The sequence below is a fragment of the Episyrphus balteatus genome, chromosome 3, assembly GCF_945859705.1.
Source record: "Episyrphus balteatus chromosome 3, idEpiBalt1.1, whole genome shotgun sequence".
In the NCBI taxonomy this organism is placed as follows: domain Eukaryota; kingdom Metazoa; phylum Arthropoda; class Insecta; order Diptera; family Syrphidae; genus Episyrphus; species Episyrphus balteatus.
The window spans coordinates 97,907,706-97,931,777 of NC_079136.1; the positions used below are offsets into that span (position 1 = coordinate 97,907,706).

The window sequence follows — 24,072 nt, forward strand, 5'->3', positions numbered from 1 at the left end:
TGGTTTTCATCCAAGAAGGAAACCTTATTAAAACAATCGGGTTTTCCTTATTGTTTTAAAATCTGCAAAAAAATAAAAAAAAACATGACCAGGCTGGGAATCGAACTGGAGACTTCAAATCATTAGTCGCCCACCTTACCACCTGAACCATCCTGCCATGAAAATATTGATTGCGATTTTTGTTCTAGTGCTAAGATGCAAAAAAAATCAACTTTTCAGTCAAATTTTAATAAGATTTTCTCTATAAAAATAATAAGAAATCTCCTTAAAAAAACCTTATTAATCGTTGATTTTAATAAGATTTCCTTATAAAATGTATGGACGGTAAAACAATATGGCAATCTCTTAGTTTTTAGCGGGTCATATTTTTCTCTGTGTATCATTTGGATCAGGTACATAGTTTGTCAAGATTGTAAAGATTAAGTAGATTAAAATAATTGATGTCAGTTCATTCAACATTTAGCAAGATGTTTTATTTTAAAATTAAAAATAAAATAACGAAAAAGAAAAAAAAAAGTAAAAACCGACTACACTAAAAACAAGCTCTGAAAAGTATGAAACAAGAGATATTCTTATCTGAAATTGTTATGTTGCCACCTACCCTAAAATGCTTAGAAAATCAAGATTTTTAAAAAATTTTAAAAAATTGATTCGAAAACCAACCTGGAAAATATTTAGAAGTATCTACATATATGGACTTATCCGTTTAGGCTGTAGCTTCTTTTTTGTGTCGACAGATAAACTGACTTATTATTAAGCTTTTCCATATTTATTATAGGCTAAGTATTATGTATGTAGCATTACTTTTCTTATAGACAGGCAGTCAGACAGTATTGCGGCACCCTCTTTTTTTCGTAATCTCATCGTAATTCCATGTCTGATTCCACTCGTCAACAACATTTTTAACTCAAGAACCAAATTATAATTTTCTGAAGGCTTTAAGTTTGCTGATATCCATATAAATTACATCCTATTAATACGTTGACCATATTTCTTGAAGCGAAACCCGGGACAGATAAAAAATGTTCAAAAAAAAATTTAAATTTTTATGAGTTTTCATGATTTTTCCTTATTTTGATATCAAGATGTCCTAAACGATTTTATGGAAGCGTTTTTGTTGAAATCATTTAAGTCGTTTACGAAATCAGAAATCCAGAAAATGGTTTTATAATAATGTCTGTTAATAACTTCTAAAAAAATATTTTTTTAATCAAAATCGGGAGAGCTGTTTTTTAACATTTTAATTTTATTTTAAATGATTTTGAAATTGTATGATCTTTAACACAACATGTCCTTAAAAGTTTTGAAACTTATCTGGGTTCTTTACTCTTCCATTTATGTTGCTCTTTATTCGAAAACATTTTACCTGGTGTAGCAACGAACATTTAAAAAAGATCTAAAGCCTAGTCTAGAGGGGAAACGAAAATTTTTATACAAAACCAGCACAATGAAATCGTAAACGCAAATTTTGCTTTTCTTTGCACAATACGCAGCTAAGGTAACAAAATTCTTACTTGTGCTAGAATATATGGAGAGCTTTCAATCGTTTTTCACTCCTGTTTATTTATCCAGGCAATTTTTCTTGCAGCAACAGATTTTTGACTTTGGAGCAACGTACTAGGCTTAATGCTTTATCCGAAAAATTAGAAAAATTTAATTTCCAACCACTGTTGTCTTGTTTTCCGGACAAAGTGTTTAAAATATTGAATACAAAAATCAGAGAATGTGCAAATACGGGACAATCACGGGACAAATTACAAAATACGGGACAATTATACGTCCCGGGTTTCTTAAATAAAAACCCGGGACAAGCCGTAGAAATAAGGGACAATCCCGGGTAAACCGGGACGGATGGTCACCGTACCTATTAAAGTATATGTAGGTAACCTTAAAAACAGTGAAAAAAACGTTTTTTGCATTTCATAACGGTAACATTTAAAAAAGGGAGAAAACGGAGCCTAATCGAATATTTCTGGCTTTGGAGTCAACATCAATAAAACCTTCAGAAAAGTATAATATGCTTCTTCTGGCAAAAAAAAGTTTAATTTTGTTGACCGATCTTTATAACATGCCTTTAAGAAACTATGTCACAAGTAAATATAGTTACACATTTCCTTTGCCTTTTTTTTTGTAAAATTTAATTACATGTCGTTCCCATTTGCATTGACCAAAACCTCAAAAGCAGAAAGCTTGAAAAACTTTTGTTTTCGATTTGCAATTGATATCTTTTATTTAATTTTCACATTTAACTTTCTTGGCTGCATAATAAAGTTGGCTCATATTTTCAGGTATTTATTTCGTTTCATTTATTTGTAGATATATAACAAAAAACATATTTTAAATTTAAATGATTAATTGAAAAAAAAAAACACATTAAATTCGAACGTGTTGAAAAAACACAAAAATGTACTTGATTTTGAAAAGTAAAAAGCATACACAGATACTTGTGATATTTTAAACGGCTGAATTGAAATATTAAATTTAATTGAGCATTGTTAATCCTTTTCAAACATACATAAATATTAAATACCATATAGTCTTTCATAACTGGTATTTATGCTTTTCAAGGTTCTCCAAAAATTTAATTAAATAACCTTCACAATTGTTTTTTTTTAACTTGTACTTAATTGATATTTGATGAGAATATTTTGTTTTTGTTTTCAAGTGGAAAACTATTTTATGAACCTGAAAAGCACCCATTAGAAATAGAATTGTTAAATAAATTAACACAAACTAATTGCAAAGCAATCTCTGAAAATTACTCGAAATACTCAAGTTTGCCAAAGTTATCAAAATGGACAAAGCTATAGAAGACTTAGCTGCAGCATTAGCTACATCTCTGGTAAGTCACAACTTGCAATACAATTAATCCTCCATTCATCTGATGTTCAAATGGCTTTTAAATTGTATACTTCCTTAATGGCACTGGAAAGAAAGAATTGCGTACTTCAAGAGAGCTTCTGTATGGAACATTTCACAAATTGCTCTAAAGGCCTGTGACGAATTGATCAAATGTAATTAAAAGAGTCAAGGAAAATGTACTTTACGTTGTAATTGTACTGGAACTTTGGAAATGTCAATAAGGCGCACAAATTCTTATTTTTCAAATCAACCGATTTCAATATGAACGATTTTGCTGTTGTCAACATTAAACGTGGTTTTTTTTTTTCAAAACATTGTTTAATTTAATAAATTTAATTATGTTTATCAAAAGGTTGCACTCAAATTGGGTTTTGATATCAACAATTGTTCCATATTGAATATTCCCGATTCCAAGAATACTTTTTTTTCTAAATTATTGTCTTTTTAGTTTTTGTCATATTGTTAAAAACTTAAATCCTTAAAATTTAGTTTGAATCAAATGCGTCACGTAATGCAAAAGGTTCTTTTTTACATTGAAAAAAGAGACAAATGTAATAAAATGAAAGAAAATAAAGATCTAACCATTCTCGTAGCCAGTTGAATAGTTTATTCTGCAAACATTGACTGATTCGTACCTTATTTCTCCTGAAATATCTTCTTTTTTTCACCAATGACCATGGTTAACAAAATGATATATAAAAGAAAATACTTGACCTTTAAGATTTCAGATCTCGGATTTTTTCTTATCTTTGTGATTCCTTTTGAAAGGGGTTTTCAATTTGCATGCATTATCCGTTAACTTAACTAAATAGGTTAAAATAGGCCTTTTTATTGAATAGAAGAAGTTAGTATAATAAAATACTTCACGTCAAGATAAAACTTAAAGTATAAGGCCAGTATACTTTAAACTTAATACAATATAGAATTGGCTTTAGAACTTATTTTTTTTTTACAAATAAACGTGGGGTAAGATTATTGTACATAATTCGTTTTCCACTTTCTATGCAGAAAACCTATCTTTCTCTTAAATAAAGACAGACGATTTTAATATCATTCATCCTTTTTATATTTTCATTTTCCTTTAAATAGGGAAGGACTCACACGTTTAGTTGTTGCTGTTTAATCCAACAAAATAAAAATAAAAACAGGAGATCTTAAAAAAAAAAATAGACAAAATCTACCTGTATTACCCAAACCACCTATATGGATACAATGTGCTCTGCAACCTTCAAAAACACTCAACTCATCTCCAGCTTTCTGAGGGAATCAGTTCAAAAGATGTTTTTTTTCAGTTATTAAACACTCTATAAAAAGTTATAAGACCCATTAAATTTTATATATGAAAAACCCATCAAAAGCATCCCTCGTACATCAGAAAATAGCATTTTATTTAAGAACCTTAAGGGAGTTGTATGCTATTTAACTACCTACTTGAATATTTATTTCCGTAGAAATTAATTCAAAAACTAAAACAAGATAATTGAATGTTGTTTGGGTAAAATGTAGTTTAACAAGAAGTTTATATAGCAAAGTTTATTTAAAACTGTATCTGCAAGAAACAAGTAAAATCTTTGGGATTAACTTCGAAATGGCAGTTTTGGATTTGTACTACCAATTTTATTTTTTGAAAAATGTTTGAACAATTTTAAATATAAAAAATTGTTCTTCTTAAAACTTTGTTTGGAGGCTAAAACCACGTTTTTGTAAATACAAAAATATTGTTTATATAAGTTTTTAATAATTTTCTATAAAATAAAATTAAAAAAATTGTTATGAATTTTTAAAAAGCTTTCGTATTTTAAGCAACTTTTACTATAAGAGTATGTATAAGACAGGGGCGTACACTCCCTTGGGGCAAGTGGGGCGGCGCCCCGGGGCCCCCGACTGACCCCAGGGCCCCAACTGGAGACAATGCAGAGAATAAAACTGTTAGCATAAATTGAGCTACGAAGTAAATTAAAATGTATTTGAATCACTTCGGATACAAGGGAGACAAATTATATCATTTAGTGTAATGTATAATGCATTGGAAGCCACACAATACATATTGAGAAAAAATTATAATTTTATCTTAGGGCCCCAACAAATATTACTTGAAAAATCTTTGCAACCACAAATAATACATTAGGGGCCCCAAAAAAGCAAAAAACAACTTCAGGCCAGGGGCCCCAAAAGCCTTTACTTCGGAGCAGCAAAAAAAAAATTAAATTAAAAAAAATTGTTTTTTTAAATTAAATTACATTTGTTGATGGATTACTAAATATTACTTTAGGAGCCCCAAAAAATATGACTTCGGGGCTCCAAAACTATTATATGAAGGGTCCCTTAAAATAATTTTTCAGGAACCCCGTTAGTTGAGAGCCAATCAAATATTAATTAAATTAATATAATATTCATCAAATTTTCTGATGGCATGACAAATATTACACGGTGTTACAAAAATGAGGTTTTAAAATATACGCGGGCGGAGACCTATCAGGTTTTGTAGAGCTAGTCGCACTGAATACGAAACGGTATTTGAAAATCCCCTAACACTCCCAAAATCTGGAGTTACGGGAAAAATGGTTTTTTGGACCTTCACCCATTGAAAAAATTCTAGCTTCTACAAATATACCTTTTTAACAATGTATAAAACATGTTATGTCGGTTAAACCACTTAGAATTTATAAGATGTCAAAGTTCAAAAATTCAATTTTTTTTGTCATTTGCCCAACTTCGGCATCAATTTAAAGAGGGGTTTTTGTAGAGGAGCTCAATACAAACATTTTTTTTCTTTGTTAGGGGGGTCTATCTCCCCCCGTTTAGGTGGGAGGGACTTTTTCTAAAAAAAAATTATCAAAATAAAAAAAAATTATTGAAAAACAACGGCAACACTTACAGTAATAAATGATACCATTTCCAAAAGGCAAAATTGTGCATTTGATTCTAATTTTTAAATCAATATAATATTACCAATAGTTTTTGAAATAATCGATTTCAAAGTTAAAAATAGGGGAAAAAAAATGTTTTAAAACTCATTTTATACTATTTTTGTCCATGAATTGAATTTTAGTAAATAAATTACTTAGACAGAAAACTGCCTCAATTAATTCCTTATCGAACCGTGAAAACTATATGTTTCTATGTCTTCTAGTTTTTGGGAAAATTGAAAAATTGAAAAATGCACAATTTTGCCTTTTGGAAATGGTATCATTTATTACTGTAAGTGTTGCCGTTGTTTTTTAATAATTTTTTTTTATTTTGATAATTTTTTTTTAGAAAACTGCCCCTCCCACCTAAAGGGGGGGGAGATAGACCCCCCTTCCAAAGAAAAAAATCTTTGTATTGAGCTCCTCTACAAAAACTAGAGCTCTTGATTTCGACCGGGTAGTACCCGTCCTCACAAATACCCGGGTACTCGGGTACCCGAGTTTTCGGGTATTACTCGAGTACCCGGGTACCCGGGTATTCGGGTACCCGGGTAGTTCGGGTACCCGGGTACCCGGTTTCATGTATTATAATACCCGAGTACCCGGGTACCCGGGTTCAATAAAGCCATTTTTTTGTTTTATTTGGAAGCGTTTGATTTAATGAGTATTAGGGCCATGGGATCTATGATGGGTGGAAAATTTTTTTTTTACCAAAAACCAAAAATGATTGGTATATTCTAAGCTACAATTTAAGACAGTAAACACTAACGTTAGGTGTGTTTTTTTGTTAATCTATATAGATTTTGTGCAAAAAAACGACATCGGGATTTTTGAAATCCATGCAAACATTTGGCACCACTGTACATACACTTTGGCAGCTGTCTGTCAAAAATGTTGCTGTTGTTTTTTTTTTTTTATTTTAACTCCGAAGTGGGGAGGCCATTACATCCATGTTGGATACAAAAAAAATGTTCACAAAAAAATGGCCATGGCAGCCATGTTGGATTCAAAAATTTTTTTTTCACAAAAAACCAAAAATCATTGGTATATTCCTAGCTACATTTTAAGCCCATAACCATTAACATTAGTTGCGTCGTTCTTGTGTTATAAGCGTTTGAAGGTATCCATATTGATTTTTTTGTTCGATTTTTAAAAAATCAAAAGTGGAAACTTTTTTATTTTTATTTCTAAGTTTTCGAAAAAACTTTGGTAATTTTATATATATATTTGTTCAACAATCTTATCAGGATCCATTTAAGACTTTGATCTGAAAAATGCATTGCGTATATCTCGAAATATTAACATTTCAATACAACCATGTCAAACAAATTTTTGATTATTTTTTTCTATGAGAGCTTTTTTCAAACCTCATTTTCTCCGCTTTTTTTTTTACTTATTATTTTGGAAAATTTTTAAAAATCAAAATAAACAAAATGAAAGCTATCTTTGCACACGGCAAGGACCCTTCTCCGGTGGGCATATTTCGGCCACCCAGAGGAATGGAGACGATGCGGATATTGCATCTTTTGATTTTTGCTAGTAAACCAAGTTAAAACTCTTTTTGACGACAATTCTTCGCTTTGACTGGAGAACTGCTTTGAATTTAATTTTTGCCTTCAATCTTATACCTATGGTGTGTTATTTACCGTTTAAAATGCTCAGTATAAACAATTTTCCTAACAAATACTTTTTTTCTTTTGATACCCGAGTACCCGGGTACCCGGGTACTCGGGTACCCGAATACCCGGGTACCCGGCTACCCGAGTAATACCCGAAAACTCGGGTACCCGGGTACTCGGGCGAGTACTCGGGTACCCGGGTATCAAGAGCTCTAACAAAAACCCTTCATCAAATCCTGGAGCCCAACTTATCCTACTACGTGCCGAAACAACATTTTTGTTCTATGCCTAAAAGTTCGAATTTCTGTAACTGGGTTGAAATCGAAAAATTTTTTTTTCTAAGCCAATTTTGAAGTGATTTTCATAAAAAATACCTCGATCAATTGGGAAATAGATAAAGTTTAAGAATACATTTTTTAAATAGCATGTTGTCTTAAAAACATATACTTTAAATTGATGCCGAAGTTGGGCAAATGACAAAAAAAATTGAATTTTTGAACTTTGACATCTTATAAATTCTAAGTGGTTTAACCGACATAACATGTTTTATACATTGTTAAAAAGGTATATTTATCTTCTATCAGAAACTATAAAAAAATCGAAAATGGGTAAAAAATTGTCGAAGCTAGAATTTTTTCAATGGGTGAAGGTCCAAAAAACCGTTTTTTGCCCGTAACTCTAGATTTTGGGGGTGTTAGGGGATTTTCAAATACCGTTTCGTATTCAGTGCGACTAGCTCTACAAAACCTGATAGGTCTCCGCCCGCGTATATTTTGAGTGTTACACCGTGTTATATGAGGATCCTCAAAAGCTATTACTTCAGTGGTTTAAAACAATCAAATAGAAAATTAAATATCAATTCAGGGGCCCCAACATAAATACATCAGGGCCCAAAATAAAAACATTACGTTATTGGTGGCATTCCGAATATTACTTCAGAACAGAGGCCCCAATACCTATAATTCTTGGCTCCAAAAAAATTATATTATATTTTAGGGGCCTCTAAGCACTTAATTTTGAGGTCCCAAAAATAATTTTTCAGGGGCCCCAAAATAAAATAAAATATGTCTGATGATGGAAAATCAAATACCTATGTATTTATTACTTCAGAACAGAGGCCCCAAGAACTATCAATTCTAAGCTTCAAAATTTTTTATTTTAGGGAACTCTAAATATTTAATTTTTGGGGCCCCAAAATTAATTTTTCAGGGGGCGCACAGTAAAAAAAATTATGTTAGATGATGGAAAATCAAATATGTACATGTACATATTACTTCAGAACAGAGGCCCCAAGAACTGTCAATTCTAAGCTAAAAAAATTTTTATTTTAGGGGTCTCGAAACATTTAATTTTGGGGGCCCCTAGTACAACTATTTACTACTTTTATGATAGAAATTTTAAGTAAGTATTGCAAAGTGCATTACGAACATATTAAAACATTAAAATAAACCTAAAAATAAATAAGCCACACAAAAGAAATGTATGGCGTATGCGTACTTTTGTTTTTGTATCTAAGCGGCCCCCAAATATCAAAGGGCCTACAAAATTTAGTCTTGCCCTGGGGCCCCGGCGACTTAACGTACGCCACTGGTATAAGAGTAGGAAAGTACGTGCGAGCCAGTCGTGCATTTGATTTTTTTCTCATAAGACTTTGGACCAGGTTTGTTTTCATAAACTAGACTAAACCCGAGCTATTGGATCGATTTCACTTTTAGGCAACGGTTATTTAAATTGTTGGATAGTGTTTAAACCCCCCCCCCCTTTATTTCAGAAAGTAGATATCAGTTTTAAAATAAGAGGCAATATCCAAACAATATGTTGGTACCAACAAAAATTGACACGATTCTACAAAGTTTGCAGGAAACCTTATAGGTTTTCATGTTTACTGCAATAAAAAAGCATATAAGCAGTACAACACAATACAAATAAAGCCGAAAATGTCAAAAAATGTCTTTAATTGCACTAAAAATGGAAACGAGTTTAGATTTTTGAAACAATGTTCATATTTTTTCTAACATTTGTGTTTTTAGACTTTACAGAATAAAAAATAATTTGTTTAATTTTTTTCGATTGAATAAGTGACAAATTTCTGTTCAAAGTACACTTTCGATAGCGCAACCCATAATGATTTACAAGCTTTTATGGAATCCTGAACTTATTCAGTCAGAGATGAAAAAAAAAAAAATATGGTTTCTAAATATAAAAATCTTACTTGTTTCTATATTCATGATCGATGAAATGTATTATACATATTATTGTTTTTATAGTGCTATTTTGTTAACTTATTTCTCTACAACGAAATTTTATTAAGAAGCGTTGAAAAGAAGAGACAAGATCAGTTAAATTCAGCAGTGACACTTATTTTATTAAACTCTTTTTTTTTCAAATTCTAACAACTAAATAACAACAAAATATCCTTCTTCAAAATCATGACACCCTGTTATTATCCCCTAAATCTAAACAAAATATGTCGTCACTGGTAATATTTTTTTTTTATTAAATGCCCTTGATTTCAAAAGCATTCATATCCCCATAACCTTAGTATTGCTTTTTTTTGAGCCAGTATAATCCTTATGAACGCTGTGAAAATGTTTGACGTAGGTTAGGTAACTTATTTGCTTTATAAAACTGACATTGAAAATGAAAAGCAATGTGTTTTTAAGATTTATTGAAGCGTTGTTTACATTTCTTTTTCTCTCTCTTTCTTTTAAATTAAAAAATCTCAACCAAAACTTTGGTAGTAGGTATGTAGTATATCATTTTTTTTCTTTTTTGTATTTAAAAGGCATCATCCTCAGTTTGTAAGGAAGTTAATGCAGGCCATACGAAAAGATTATAAGACTTGAAATAAGGCTATATAGGAGGGGATTTAAAATGGTCTGGTGTGGTCTTGTTTTGTAAACCAATTTCATGATGAAAGGCCAAAATCAAAATATTATCCCCTATAATCTCCATTGGTTTTAAGATTGGATTGAAAATGTAAATAAAAAGTGTCAAAAAAACATTTTGATAAATTGTTGGATCAAATAAAAAGATAGTCACGTTTGAAATTAAGGCAACAAAACTGAAACAAATTTTGGTGTTAGGAACAACAGGCAGTAAATTAATGGGGACTGATGTTTTTAATACCAAAAGATATGCAGGAAAAACACTGTAGAGTGTTCATAATGAAACATAATAATGTGAATATTTTAGTACTCCACCTTATTGATTTCGCGTTTTGAGAACTTTTGCTTTTTTGATGTATGATGTATGAAAATCTTAGCTTAGCTATTGTAAAGTATTGGTATTCAAATTCGAAATGTAAAAAATAAAATCATTACGTAACCATTAAGTAATTAATAAATTATTGTAGGTATGTTAGTCAATTTTAATGGAGTTGTGAAGCTAATTTCATAATTATTTCATAAAAACCCAATATTTCTGATACACTACAAGACAAAGTTAATTGAATATTAGATAAAAAAGAAATAGTGTAAAAGAAGTATTTTTTATTTAAATTGAATTTTTTCAAAAAATAAAAACAATATAATAGGTTTCGTAAACTTTCACGAATAAGAACGAGCAAAAATTCTATAAAATAAAAATCCATCTAAAAAAAAAAAAATAAATACAAAAAATGCGAAAAAGAAAGTTTAAAACTAATCGACCTATCCCGTTTAGCTTTTTATAAATACACCCAGAACGACAGGCACAGCATCGAATTGTGTTTTCTTTTATCCTAATTTCATATTTGAACAAAGTCTAGGGTTGCATTTTTTCTAAGAATATCTCAGTTAAAAATATCCAACAAGTAAATGAAAAGTTTTATGGAAGAAAATTCAAATCATGATTCTCTTTTTAAAGTCTCGTTAAAAAACAAAAAGAATTGTCTGTCTTTCGTTCTATGGCATACCAACTAAAAAAAAAGTAGATTTTTTAAAATACATACATACCTACATATAAAGTTCTTCTTAATAGATTCTTTGAAGGATATTAAATTCCATACATTTTTACCTTCAGAAATTGTTATCATAATAAATAATAAATTGATGTGTTACACAAAAGAAATAGAAAAATTTATTCTATTTTTACTTATAGATGAAGAATATTTTGCATCGTCGCAGATTTTCGATGAAGAATTATTTTTTTTTTTTTACATGAGAAAAGAAAATATTTGAAAAAAATTGCATTTTTATCCAAACTTTTGTTTGGTGAGTCCTGCACTTTGTATAAAGGAAAGTAAGAAAAAAGTGTTTTAATGAAAACAAAAATTAAAAAATTGAGCTATTTTGAATACCTCTACTTCAGTTTTTAAACGTCAAGAAGCTTTTTTTTTTTTTTTTTTTTTATATTATGTATATGTCATCGAAAGAATTATGAGTTATGACTCTATTCTGGAACTACCCGCCAGTAGCGTTATCAATAAATTCAATTTTGATATAAAAAAGATGAGCTGATTTATCGGATAGATTTTATTTCAATAGAAATATCAATTTTTAGTATAAACCATACAAGAATCCTAGAACCTGTTTTGAGTTATAAACGTGTTCCCGCAATAAAAAAATATTCTTCGAAATTATTACATTAGTGTGAAAATTCAAACCTGAGTATGAGTAGGCACATAATACTTTTCCTTTATTTCTGCATTCAATTACTTTATAAATGACAAATGTATAGATTTTAATTATGTCTGTCCTGTTTTAAGAAAACTTACCTGTAAATAGAAAGAGAAAAGAAAAACAACATTAGAAAAGCAATTAAAAAAACTGAAAATATTGTTTGAAACTGTGTTAAATTTTACTTAATGATGGTAAAGTTATTAATGATAAAAATTTTTCATTTTGTTTGAAGAGCCTTATAATTGTCGATTAAAATTTGTTTTCCCTAGAGATATGCAATTTCATTCAGAGAGAGAGAGGGCAACTGGTTTCCTTTCCTTTGGACAAAAAGGTTAGCTTAAACAATTCGGCGTTTTTCATGGTCAAAGGTTGGTCTATTGTTTGGCACCCACGGAATAATATGAAAAGCAGATTATCTAACAATCAGCACTTAATCAATAAATATTAAAATTGTATTCTTAGAAATTGGCTCCCTTTTATATCTCAGTGTTTTTTTTTTCCTTTTTTTGCTCCTTTTTTAAACTTGTTTTTGAGATTTATTTTAACTTAAATATCACTTTACCGAAAGTTTTAGTGAATTTATTTTATTACCTTTCTAAACTTTTTTTTATCTTTTTCATTGATTTTGTCGTTATAGATTCAAATGATAGCACAACTTAAAAAATAGTTTTTACACTTTTTTCTTCACAAAAGGAAAGTTTTGCTTTATTTCTTATCCCAAGGCACAGATTTGCCAAACATAAAAAAACCCAAAGTAGAACCCTCATCACGTCCACACAAAAGAATTAACTTTTTACAAGACATTTAAAATGTAAGGTGTTTTCTATCTGATTTAAAGCCTCTCCAATATCCAATACCAAACGTGATTGTAACTTATCGAATGACAATAAAAAAAAAGAAACAAAAACAAAATCAAATTTAACTAGCCTTGAAATGCAAAAACAAAATATACTTAAATCCTTTCCTGATTTTATGGTAAAATAAAACATGAGTACTTTTAAAATGAAATAATGCATGAATGAGTCCCACGTATTTGCCTTACGGTTCATTCCTTTGTTGCCTTTAAAATTATAAATGATTAATTTAAATACATACTTGTGTACATAAGAGATGTATGTATGGGCTTGAATAGTTCATTCCAGTTTTTTAATTAAAAACCAAACATACAGTTTTATTACCAAGAAAATTGACTTATTTAAGTATTTTCTCCGAATGTATTTTAATATGAAAAAGATTGGATTTTTAATTGTTTCAAAGATATCTTTTGGAACTTTCAATGCACCTGAGTTTGCTTGGTCTTTAAAATGAAACCATTGAAAAAAATACATATCTCCAAATGCATAGATACGTCATAAATTTTGAATCAAAAATGTTCAATCTTTCTTCTTAAAATTTTTTTGTAAATTTATTTTTGTTTTAAATCCTTACAAATTTTTAACAGATTCAAATGAATCTTTGTTGGTCCTTAATCCGATGATATATTAAGCAAAGCATATTGTTTTGATTATCATGTTTTTTTTTGTTCACATTGAAAGAATTTGGGGTGATTATTTTTTATGAATATAAACACGTCCTTTTGCTTTTTTTTTTCTTATAGTCCTAATCCCGATAAGAAGTACCAAACAGATTCACTGAATACACGAATATTTCACAATAAATTTAAATTTATTTGCTTTACAGAGCTTTATAAGGATGTTAGATAAGGAAACAAAACAAAAAAAAAGGAAACAATCTAAATATTTGCAATCTTCATCATTTTTATGGTTTCGACAAAAAACCAAAGAGTAAGCAAGGTATATAGCACACCTTGTTCAACACACACTCAACGAACCATTCAAAATTTCTTTTAGAAATGGTACAGTAAGTTTGAACGTTATGGTCTTATGGGTGACAATAGGTATATACGTAAGTCTTTTTTGTGGGATGAAAATCACATCTGCACGAACTGAATAAATTTTTAAATTGATCAAAATGTACCTATATCTACATACTACATGATGTTCTCACCTTAAAGAGACAGTATAAGATAGTGTGATATTGGCTTATAGAAAGATTGATTTTATGAGGGAATTTATAAAAATGGTTTAAAGAAAAAATACAAGGGGCGGCAACGAATCTAATCTAACTAAAGGAAGCTTATTAGATCCAATTTAAAGATGACATAAGCTCTACAGAGTCCTTTTTCTTTCAGTCCCAATTTATGGTGTCAAATACAATAAAGAAAGAAGAACAGGTTAGTAAAAGTCACTTCAGACTGTACAGCAATAAAATGGCATATCAAAAAAATAAGATAAAAATCATGATGCGATTAAAAATCTTTCTATATGAGCTATTATCGATGTGGGTCACTGTGGCGTATGCGTAACATTTTTTTTTTTAATCAAATTATTTTTAAAAATTTCTTTAACTTTAGCGGTCAAATAACGTATTATTTCACTTGCATAATAGGTTCTTTAGGGTAAGTAAGGATCATTAAGAAAAATATAACTCAAGATAACAATCAGAGACATGATATTACTATGATAGAGAATTCGAAAAAAGTGGTTCTTACAAATCAGTATGGAAATACGAAAAGGTTACCAACTTTTTTATATTAAAAATGGCGGCTTCAAAATGGCTTACAGAATAAGGCGTTTAAATAGAATATTCTTTTTCAAAAACAGTTCAAATTAGTGGAACACACTTTTAGATATTTAAATATGTTATAACAACCAAGAAAAAATAATAAAAATTATAAAAAATTATTTTTATTTTAAGTGGAGCGATTGAAAATAATTCAATTTTAAAGTTCAAGTGACCTCAACTCCTCGCTTTGGAGCTGAGGTCATTTGCACTTTAAAATTGAATTTGAATAAATGTTATTATTTTTTTTTTTTTTTTTTTTTAATTATTTCCCTTAACAAATTGACTTTTTTGTGTGATAAATTGTTATAAAAAAAATCTATGTCATTAAAATTAAAAATGAAAACTCATGTTGAAGTTCTTATATCTCAAAAACATGACATCTTAGATTTGTTTACTTTGGGTTGAAACCATGTTTATGATCATGTTTTTTTTAATCTTAACTGAAATATGGTTGGAAACAGTACAGGGTGTCCCAAGAGTTAACGTCGAAACGAAAACGGTAGATAGGGTAGGTGGTGACGATTATCAGAAAAATAATAAAAAAAATCGCAGCCATAAATTTTGTGAGCTATGGGCATTTGAAAAAAGTCGAAAAAATGGTCACCCTGTGAGGTTGGTGTGTTCAATTCTCTTTTCAAAATGGTATAACATTGTTGAGAATATTCCATAAATAACCGAGATAAAATTTATTTTCTTAAGAAATCCGACTTTTTTATTAGGTAATTTTTCCATATTTTTTAAGTTTTGTACCCTTTCAAAACCTTTCAGAATACAAAAACTTAAATGAAAAAATTACCTCATAAAAAAGTCGGATTTCTTAAGAAAAAAAATTGTATCTCGGTTATTTATGGAATATTCTCAACAATGTTACCTTTACCATTTTGAAAAGAAAATTGAACACACCAACTTTTAAGGTAACTTGCCGAAACATCATAGTGAAATTTTTTTTACACTACGGTTCATTGAATTAGAGTCATGTAAAAAATTTTAATACTTAGTTGGGCAAAAAAGTAATATTTGCTTTAAAACTGATGCAGCTGAGTTAAAATTTTTGAATGCATTTGGTAGCAGGGTTATTCAAGGTTCCGTAACAAAAGAAAAAAATGAGAAAAATTAAGATTTGTAGTCACGGCACATGAAAAACCCTCACAGGGTGACCATTTTTTTGACTTTTTTTCAAATGCCCATAACTCACAGAATTTATGGCTGCGATTCTTTTTATTATTTTTCTGATAACTGTCACCACCCACCGTATCTACCGTTTTCATTTCGACGTTAACTTTTGGCACACCCTGTATAAAGCTAAAACATGTAGTCATTTAAAACAAAAATCGCAATATTGTAAATCAGGCATTATTATCATTTAAATACAAACCCATTTTTTGGAAAAAGGTTGATAGTTTATGAAGAACGACCCAAAGTATATTGGAAACTTTGAATAATTCATTAAAAAGTCTCAAAAGATACCTTGCATCTCTTTGTACTTTTCGAGTTTAATTCACTGAGTGAATTAAAAACTTTTTTTGAGATCTTTTGGCTAAGACAAGAACAAATAGATACAGCTCAGAAAAAGTTTTAATTCATTTAAATTAATTTTGTATTTAAAATTTTTTTTTTAAATTCACTCAGTTTGTTTATTTTTTTTAATTACTATCAGTAGTCTTTTTTATGAAAAAAAACATTTTTTTGTAAGAAAATAAAGTGGGCTTTAATAATAAGTAAACAAAATTATTACTCATTAACGTGTTTTTTTTTAATAAAATGATATGAAAGTGAAGAAAACAACTTAGAAAACGAAGAAAATTGCGTTTGATGTAAAATTGCGAAAAAACTAAAACTGTAATAAATTCTTAATTGGTTGTAAAAAAATCTTTTGAATCAGAAGTAGTTTGGCAAGAATAAAGCCAGTTAAGAGGAAAAGAGAGCAAAATTCATAAAACCCGTCGTAAACCGAATACGGGACGAAAATGAGAAAATTACCTCTTAAGTTTCGGTTTGGTTTTCGTTTGGGGCGGTGAATGAGGGACACCTTATAGGTATATAGAATGTAAGAACCTGAAGAAATGATGATCAATTTTGATGATGATCAATGAATGTGCATCAAAGTATGTTCTAGTCATGATAATCCAAAACTCCACTGATACTGATGAAATCCGCAAACAAATCCAAAGTTTTCAATAAATGTTGTTTTTCAAAAACTGCATACATTTGAGTTCACGGTACAAAAGTAGGTAGGTACCCTTTTTAAAACAGTCACATCTTCGATTTTGATTTTTACGGACATTCTTTTTGTACGTATTTTTTCCATCCAAATACTTCAAAAGATTTCCCGAAAATGTTTTGTCAAGCGAATTTTTAATATTATTTTTATAATGTTTGTCTTTTATTTTTGTTTTATTTTAATAAAGCACTGACATAACTTACTTAAATAAAATATTTAATTTAATTTTGTAGTGTTTATTTTGTTGAAACAAAGTAAGTACTAGTCAGTAACATCATGAATCAGATCAAATACGGTAGATCGTGCACACTAACAAAATATTCATTTTTAAATATAAGAAGATTTAAGGGATATTAAAAAAATTTCATGGTCATTCACATTTCTTGTAAATAATTTGTTTCGGGATTTTAAATCATCACAATGAGAAAGACAATAAGTTTGAATACGTAATTTGAACAAGGTCATGTATATTGTATAAATCTTAACGACCATTTAGTTTCTCTTGCATAAAAGCTTTATAACTTCAATTTTAATGCTTTTGTACCACACAAATAGATTAAAATTTGGACAAATACAAACCATGTTTATATCGAGCATTTATTCAAAATACTCTTGTTGTTCTCTTTCCAAAAATTGCTAAACAATTATTTGTAACTCCTGTCGGGATTATAATTTAGGGATTACCCCCAAAACATTTTCCGAATTGATTTTTTTTATATATCTTTCCCAATGACATCCCCCAATGGCAGACTATACTCATAACTTAGTACTTCCCTTTGTATCTACAATCTACATACATGCATAACAAAAGTACTTGTTGGCACCAAAATCGATAACATAACCGAACCAAAATATTGATAAAACGTCAGACTTTCATGAGAAAAGGATATTGGGATTTTCAGAAGAGTCATAAGACTCCACGGGTTGTATGATTGTGTCTACAAGCAATCATTTCGCATTTCCATTCTAAGAACGTGCTATGGCCAGTATTGAATGGTAATGCTTTAATATTTCACTGGAATGGTGTTGAATGGGCTGAAATTCATGGCAAATGTAGGTAGATTGGAGAGAGAATGTACGGCCACATTCCAACTACATCTGTCCTGTCCTGGTGTCCTGCCATTGTCTTGGATTATGCAATAAAAATACCTCGAACATTCTATACGAATTTCCAATATCGAAATATGTAAAAAAAAGGAAACAACAAAAGAAAAAAAGAAACTATAGTATCACATCAATTGGCTTTATAAGGATTAAGAGCTATTTTGAGCTTGAGAAGTTCAGTTTGAGGAAAATTTTATGGACAATAGGATTTCTGTTGAAAAATGATTACACAATCAAGACACACAATCAATAATAGATAACTAATGACTATTGAAATGCTATACGTGTCGCACTCATTCATCCCAAAGGAAATTAGATTGCAAAATCACAAAAGGTGGGTAGGCATGAGAATGAGAAAACTAAATTAAGCTGTTTCTTCGGTGATGATATCACCGGGGAATTAAAACGGAAGCTGTGGAAGAATATAGAAAACGGAAAGACGTAATTGGTGTAGGTTTTCGTTGTCATTGAGGCATGATACTTGTGTTTTTCTTTTTTCGTTTTTGTTTTTGGAAAGCTTAAACATTTATTTACTCTAGGGGTTAAAATAAAAACACGAAAAAGCCCCAAACCGAGAGGCGTTTGTTTGTGTGTCAAACAATGCTCTGTTAACTTAGGTTGCTAACCTTAAACTCCATCAATTTAAAATGAGACGAATGTTATGTCGTGGTAAAACAATAGTGTCTTTTTTTAGAATCCTGGTTGTAGAACAAACAATGTAGTTGAGGTTCAAAATTGTGTATGTTGGGAAATGTTTTACACAGATATCATTATCAGTTAACAGTTGTGAACTTAAAATCAAGAATTGCTATTTGAAGAAGAAACGAAAGTTTAAGGATGAATTGACTTTAATAGACAAAATTCTAATATTAGCTTTAATGAGAACAACACCATTTTTACTACCACTGGCAATAACTTCCTACGTTCAATTGGTTTAATTTACAAATAACTACTGGTGACCTTTCTAAAAAGCAGCACGAAATTACTTTCTATCACAGAACCAAGAAACCCTTTTATTCCAAATTTAGTTCTAAACAAGAAATAGTTAGGTACATTTTAAGTCGTTTTCACATAATTTTGTACCCTTCTTTAAGAATGTACATACCTAAACTACATATATTAAGAAATTCTGATTGTAGTGTTAAGTTTCTAAAGAAAATGTGGGAGAAAGACATTAAGGTTAAGGTAGTCTATACCAACCAATTTGGCTATTAGGGCTTGTTAAGGTATTCCCAATGTGATAATAATGTGAAAGGAATGTGATATGTTTCCTAATTTCTTTGTTATAAGAAAATTAGATACAATGAAATGAAATGAGAATAAGAAAAGTATGAACAAAATAATGAGAAAAAAAACAGTGTTTGGTAGTCACTATTGCAATTATAACTTTGCACTAAGTTGGTGTGGACGTTTTATTTCTTTTGCCTACTTTTTCAACTTGATTACAAATTATTTAATTATTATTTTCATTAATAAAGCTCAAAAAAAATATATTTTTTTTACTTGAAACAACCAAATTGTTGATATCAGTAGTCGAATAAAACTTTAGACTTCAGACGTATTTTGAATTGTTCATAGTTTTTTTTTATAGCTATGACCAAACGAACATTTCTATTAATGTTGTCGATTTCATTTTCTCTTTTAAGTTTCTTTATCACACCCTTAAAGATAATAAAATTTCCAATAAATCAAGGTGGTATTATTTGAGTTGAGCTTTAGAAAACTTTTTATTTTGATTAATTAAATTGATATATGCAGAAGTTACACCTGTTCGAACATTGTATAAGGTCAAGCAAATAGCATCAGTTTTGATTGATTTTTTTCTATAAAAAAAAAACAAAGTTATAGTTTTTCAAAATAGCTTTACTCTGTAGTTTGATTCAATCTCAATCCAAAATAGAATTTAAAAAATAAAATTTTTAGTTTGACTAAGAAACAAACACAAAATATATAGGTCGCACCTAAACAACGAACAAAATTACTGTGTTTAATACCTACTCTCTAAATTACTATTTCTTAAATTTAGAAATTATAAGGTCGAACATTTTAAGCCTTGTCTATTCACTAAATCTTAAAACTTATTTCATTCAATTACACGGTGTAACACTCAAAATATACGCGAGCGGAGACCTATCACGTTTTGTAGAGCTACTCGCACTGATTACGAAACGGTATTTAAAAAGTACCTAACACCCCCAAAATCTGGAGTTAGAGGTTTTTTGGACCTTCACCCATTATAAAAATTCTAGCTTCGTCAAATGTTTACACATTTTCGTTTTATAGTTTCTGATAGAAGATAATTATACCTTTTCAAAAATGTATAAAACATATGATTCAGATAAACCACCTAGAATTTATAAGCTGTCAAAGTTCAAAAATTCCCTTTTTTTTGTCATCAACCCAACTTCGACATCAATTTAATGGCGTTTTCGATTGGAAGTCTGGAAGCGTCCGGAATCATTCTGAAAGCGTTTTATTCACACAAAACTGACAGTTTTGTATAAATAAAATTTTTTCAGAATTATTCCGGACGCTTCCGGACTGCCAATCGAAAACGCCATAAAAGTATATGTTTTCAAAACAACATGCTGTTTTAAAAATATATTCAAATAATATTTATTTCCAAATGAAACGAGGTATTTTTTATGAAAATAATGAAAAATTGGCTTAGAAGAAAAAATTAACGATTTCAACCCAGACACAGAAATTCGAAAATAAAAAAAAAAACAAAAATGTTATTTTGGCACGTACATAGTAGGATAACTTGGGGGCCAGGATTTGATTTTGTTGTAGAGGAGGAGGTTTTTTTGTAGAGGAGTTCAATACAATCATTTTTTACTATGAGAGAGTGGTCTATCTCCCCCCCCCCCTTTAGGAGGGAGGGTTAATTTTCTAAAAAAAATTATCAAGATAAAAAAATGTTATTAAAAAACAACGGCAACACTTACAGTTTTAAGTGATACCATTTCCGATAGGCAGAATTGTACGTTTAATTCTAAATTTTAAATCAATATATTTTAACCAATTGTTTTTGAAAAAATCTATTTCAAAGTTAAAAATAGGTGAAGAATTTAAAAAACTCATTAATTACTATTTTTGTCCAGACTCAAAATTGTAATAAAAAAAATTGACTCATGCAAAAAACTGCCTCAATTGATTCCTTATCGAACAGTGAAAGCTATATGTTTCTATGCCTTCTAGGTTTTGAGAAAATTGAAAAATAAAAAAAAAAAATAATTTGAAAAAAGAAAAATCTGATAAAATTATTTTTAAGAATATATTTTTGATGTCGAAGTTGGGTAAATGACGAAAAAAAATGGAATTTTGGATCTTTGACAGCCATAAATTCTAGATGGTTTATCCGATTCACATATCTTATACATTTTTGAAAAGGTATAATTATCTTCTAAAAAAAATCAAAAATGGGTAAAAATTTGACGAAGCTAGAATTTTTTCAATGGGTAAAGGTCCAAAAAACCGTTTTTTGCCCCCAACTCCAGATTTTGGGGGTGTTAGGGACTTTTTAAATACCGTTTCATAATCAGTAGGACTAGCTCTACAAAACGTGATAGGTCTCCGCCCACGTATATTTTAAACCTGATTTTTGTAACACAGTGTTATTGTCTTTACAATTGCGAAAGTTATCAATTTATAAACGTTGAGCCGTTTATGTGATGGTCCTACCGCAAAGAGTGAATTCCTCTGTGCCTTAGAAACAAGGCAGAGAAAAACTCACACAGAAAAACTCACTTTTGCGGAATTTTGCCCCTGAATTCCATTTTTACTCGGATAATGGCCCAAATTTGTCTTATAAGCTGAGTCAAGAATGAACATATTTTTTTTTCAAAAATATCATTAAGTGTGGGAACTCTTACTTCAGAAAATATAAAAAACAAAAACAATTTATAAACGGTTTTATCTTTTATCATTGTTTTTTTTTTTTCATTCATATTTGATTTTTGCAGTATATTTTTTTTGTCTTGGGGGCTGTAAGCCTTATTAGTCCCAGGGTGTTAAATTTGAAAATACGCCACTGGTTCCAATTTAGACACAAGCAACGTTTCGAAAATATCCTAAATCAACTTGATTATAATGATGATTTTTCCAAGAAAAAACATCTTCTCTGATGAGGACCTTTTCCATCATTCGGAATCGACAAAAAAATAAACGAAATCATTTTCGTCACTGGTTTGCTGTCAATCCACAAATTATCCCCAAACTTTAACATTCCGTTGAAGAAAACATTTAGTGTGATGATAACTGGGGTGTGATGATAACTGTGGTATGTCGAATGGTGGCATTGTTGACCTTTTTTTCTCGAAAATGAAGAAGGAAAAATCTTTGCAATATAGTCTTTTTGTTTGTTTATTTTTGCTTTTTTTTCATGGAAATGGTTTTGGTGCCAAATGAACGTTTTCTTACTTAAACTTTTTTTTCGAGATGTTTTGATTTTATTTTGTTTTTTAAGAAAAGACGAGGAAATTAATTATCTTGATTTTAATTTATTAAAAATTATTCGAGAGATTTTTTATTGCATCATTTAATAGGTATTGGAAAATTATTTTGAGCTAAAAATAGAACTGTTTCCTCGTAAAATCGTAGAAATTCAATTTTCCACCACTTTTTGCTCCAATAATTCCTATTTCATCGCTCCATGTTGTATTATTTCTACGGAAAATATTCCAATTGTGGTTCAATTTTTGAAACCAATCTATTTTGATACATGTTTCGTGATGTATTGATGTATGTTGGAAGTTCGAGTTGATGTGCCAGCCATCCTGTTGCAACTGAATTCTTCTGCAAAATTTGCATAAAATGATATAACGTATAGGTGTTTAACATTATATTACGCTTGATGGTTCAATGTGATAGGTGATTTATGATTTAATCTGTATTGAAATGTGTCATTTTGCAATCAATAAAATATGCATGGTTGAGTCACATGTAGATATACTGGATTATTTTTGGAGAAAATGTATAAGCTCTTTTTAATTGACTACAGCAAAGTAAAAAGTTTCTCGTTAAATAAAAAATATATTATGAAAGTTTTATGCCTCTTTCACTATAATTATTTACCGTTTCGACTTCATTTTCGATGTTTCCGTACAAAATAGCGATAAATTATCGTAGTTTTGAAGTATTTACTACTTTGGTATCTAAGATATTTATAGTTATTTTATTTCTTCTTCCTTATTACATAAAAACTATTTCGAGCAGACACCGTTCACGCATTTTTTTTTTTTTTTTTTTTTGAATTTTTTGTTAATCAATATTATTTCTATCACTTTTTATGAAGAAAAATTTTCTATTTCTAATTAGAAAAACATTCTAATGTTTTTGCTAAATTTTTTCTGATTTAAGATTTTTTTACACCTTTATAACTTGTCATAGAAGCAGGGCTGAGGATATCCTTTGGCAGGGGATCGCTACGCAGCCAGGGCTGCCGCACATCCCTAAATTTGGCCTCCGCAAAATTAGGCCATAGGAAATAAGGCCCTAAAAAAAAAATTAAATAAGGCCCAAAAAAATACACACAAAACAACAACAACGAATTTTGTCAAATTTTGGTGTGTTGTTTCATTTTTTGGAGCCTTATTTAATTTTGTTTTTGAGGCATAATTTCATTATGAAATAAAGCCTCAATGAAATAAAACTCCAACACTAATTTTGGGGCTTACACTCATTTTTCATAATTTACATGAAAATACTAACTTAACTAAACTGTGTTTCAAAAAAAATTATTTGTAATTTTTTAAACAATGTTTACCCTATTCAAAAAAAATCCTCAAGCTCGTTGTTTATTTTGACAAGTGTGGCAAAAATTAAAAACCATCGCACCTGCTTTTAAACTATAATGTAAATCGTTGTAAAAATGACGACTTTCGAACTAATCCATCAAATTTGTGATCGGAGTTTAAAGAAATGCGGTAATTTTCAAATCAATCAAACACAATAAGTTCATATAAGTTCCTACTATGTTCTTTTTTGTTATATAAAAATTTCAATAGAAATTCTTCTTTTCTTCTTATGGCTTCGCAAATTCTTCCTGAATAATTTATGTATAATTTAACAGGAAAAAAATCTTAACACATTTTCACCTGAACCAGCAATGAAACCTTACAACAATTTTC

The 24,072-nt window shown here is 29.6% G+C and overlaps 1 protein-coding gene and 1 long non-coding RNA gene across 2 annotated transcripts in view; both read right to left on the reverse strand.

The window, feature by feature from the left end:
* Positions 1-24,072, reverse strand: part of LOC129916947 (IDLSRF-like peptide) — a 116,982-nt gene that overhangs the window by 62,243 nt on the left and 30,667 nt on the right. The window lies entirely within an intron of this gene.
* On the reverse strand, positions 11,712-17,034 carry LOC129916953 (uncharacterized). The gene is made up of 3 exons (XR_008772567.1): positions 16,597-17,034; positions 11,976-12,086; positions 11,712-11,898 (listed from the first exon to the last, which is right to left on the reverse strand). It is a non-coding gene; the product is annotated as an uncharacterized LOC129916953 (long non-coding RNA).